This window comes from Hordeum vulgare, chromosome 4H (assembly GCF_904849725.1).
Source record: "Hordeum vulgare subsp. vulgare chromosome 4H, MorexV3_pseudomolecules_assembly, whole genome shotgun sequence".
Classification (NCBI taxonomy): domain Eukaryota; kingdom Viridiplantae; phylum Streptophyta; class Magnoliopsida; order Poales; family Poaceae; genus Hordeum; species Hordeum vulgare.
The window spans coordinates 431,690,961-431,694,177 of NC_058521.1; positions in this window are offsets into that span (position 1 = coordinate 431,690,961).

The following is a 3,217-nucleotide window of genomic DNA, read 5'->3' on the forward strand; positions in this document are numbered from 1 at the left end:
GATTCTCCGGCTTCCCGGTCTTTTTCTGTTTCAAAAAAAAATCTTTTTGGCAGTTTCATTCCGTTTGGACTCCGTTCAAAATCCTCCTCTGAAAGGGGTCAAAAACATGGAAAAAACAGGAAGTGGCACTTGGCACTGAGTTAATAAGTTAGTCCCAAAAATATATAAAAGGCATGCAAAACATACAAAGTTTGACAAGATAATAGCATGAAACCATAAAAAATTATAGATACGTTAGAGACATATCAGCGGATGTCGTCGCGGTAGCGACGCCGGACGCCGAGACGAGCCCTTGACACCACTGCCCCTTCTTAGCATAACGCGAGATGAGGCGGACGTCGTCGCGGTAGCGAGGACGGACGCTGACACGAGCACGTGACACAACTGCCCCCCTGTCTTAGCATAACGCGAGTCGAGGCGGACGTTGTTGCGGTAGTAACGACGGACGCTGAGACGAGCCCGTGACACCACGACCCCCCTGTCTTAGCATAACGCGAGTCGAGTAGGATGTTGTTGCGGTAGCGACGACGGACGACGAAACGAGCCCGTGACACCACGCCCCCTATCTTAGCATAGCGCAAGTCGAGGCGGACCTCGTCGCGGTAGCAACGACCGACGCCAAGACACACACGTGACATTAGTGCCCACCTGTCTTAGCGTAATGCGAGTCGAGGCGGACGCCGTCGCGGTAGCGAGGACGGACGCGTGAGATGAGCACGTGAAACCACTGCCCCCTTGTCTTAGCATAATGAGAGTCGAGCGGACGTCGTCGCGGTAGCGACGACGGACACCGAGACGAGCCCGTGACACCACTGCCCCCTGTCTTAGCGTAACGCGAGTCAAGGCGGACATCGTCGCGGTAGCGCGACGGATGCCGAGACGAGGCCGTGACACCACTGCCCCCTGTCTTAGTGTAAGGCGAGTCGTGGCGGACGTCGCCGCGGTAGCGTCGACGGACACCGGGACGAGCCCGTGACACCACTGCCCCTGTCTTAGCATAACGCGAGTCGAGGCGGACGTCGTTGCGATAGCAATGACGGACGCCGACATGAGCCCGTCACACAACTGCCCCCTGCATTAGCGTAACGCGAGTCGAGGCGGACGTCCTCGCGGTAGCGACGACGGACGCCGACATGAGCCCGTGACACCACTGCCCCCTGCCTTAGCGTAACGGCAGTCGAGGTGGACATCGTCGCGGTAGCGAGGACGGACGCCGACACGAGCACGTGACACCACTGCCCCTTGTCTTAGCGTAACGCGAGACGAGGCGGACGTCGTCGCGGTAGCGACGACGGACACCGAGTCGAGCCCGTGACACCATCGCCCCCTTGTCTTAGCGTAACACGAGTCGAGGCGGACACCATCCCGAGAGCGACGACGGACGCCGAGACGAGCCCGTGACACAACTACCCCCTATCTTAGCATAACGCTAGTCGAGGCGGACGTCGTCGCGGTAATGACGACGGAAGCCGAGGCGATCCCGTGACACCACTGCCCCCTTGTCTTAGCGTAACGCTAGTTGAGGCGGACGTCGTCGCGGTAACGACGACGGACGCCGAGACGAGCCCGTGACACCACAGCCCCCCTGTCCTAGCGTAACGCGAGTCGAGGTGGACGTCATCGCGGTAGCGACGAAGGACGCCAAAACGAGCCCGTGACACCACCGCCCCCTGTCTTAGCGTAACGCGAGTCGAGGCGGATGTCGTCGCGGTAGGGAGGACGGACGCCGAGACGAGCCCGTGACACCACTGCCCCCCTATCTTAGCGGAATGCGAGTCGAGGCGGACGTCGTCGCGGTAGCGAGGACGCATGTCGAGACGAGCCCGTGACACCACTGCCCCCCTGTCTTAGCGTAACGCGAGTCGAGGCGGACGTCGTCGCGGTAACGAGGATGGACGCCGAGACGAGCCAGTGACACCACTTCCCCCTGCCTTAGCGTAACGTGAGTCGAGGCGGACGTCATCGCGGTAGCGAGGACGGATGCCGTGACGAGCCCGTGACACCACTGCCCCCTGGCTTAGCGTAACGCGAGTCGAGGCGGACGTCCTCGCGGTAGCGACGACGGACGCCGAAACGAGCCCGTGACACCACTGCTCCCTGACTTAGCGTAACGCGAGTCGAGGCGGACGTCGTCGAGGTAGAGATGACGGACGCGGAGACGAGCAGGTGACACCACTGCCCCATGTCTTAGTGTAATGCGAGTAGAGGCGAACGTCTCACGGTAGTGACGCCTGACGCCGAGAAGAGCCCGTGACACCACTGCCCTCGTGTCTTAGCGTAACGCGAGTCGAGGAGGATGTCGTCGCGGCGGCGAGGATGAACACCGAGTCTAGCTCGTGACACCACTGTCCCCGTTTCTTAGCGTAGCACGACTCGAGGCGAACGTCGTCGCGGTAGCGACAAATGACGAAGAGACGAGCCCATGAAACCACTCCCCCTGTCTTAGCGTTACGCGAGTCGAGGCGGACGTCATCGCGGTAGTGACGACGGACGCCGAGATGAGCCCGTGACACCACTGCCCCCTGTCTTAGCATAACTCGATTCGAGGCAGACGTCGTCGCGGTAGCGACGACGGACGTCGAGACGAGCCCATGACACAACACCCCCCCTTTCTTAGCGTAACACGAGTTGAGACGGACGTCGTCGAGGCGGCGACGACGGATGCCGAGACTAGCTCGTGACACCACAGCCCCCATGTCTTAGCGTAGCACGAGTCGAGGCGGACGTCGTCGCGGTAGCGACGACGGACGACGAGACGAGCCCGTGAAACCACCGCCCCCCTGTCGTAGCGTTACACGAGTCAAGGCGGACGTCGTCGCGGTAGCGACGACGGACGCCGAGACGAACCCGGCACACCACTGCCCCCCTGTCTCAGTGTAACGCGAGTCGAGGCGGACGTCGTCGAGGTAGCGACGACGGACACCGAGACGACCCCATGACACCACGGCCCCCGTGTCTTAGCATTACCCGAGTAGAGGCGGTCATCGTCGCGGTAGCAACGACGAATGCTGAGACGAGCCCGTGACACCACCGCCCCCTGCCTTAGCTTAACACAAGTCCAGGTGGACTTCATCGCGGTAGCGACAACGAACATCGAGACGAGCCCGTGACACCACTGCCCCCTGTCTTACCGTAATGCGAGTCGAGGCGGACGTCTTCGCGGTAGCGACGACAGACGCTGAGACAAGCCCGTGACACCATTGCCCCCTGCTTAGCA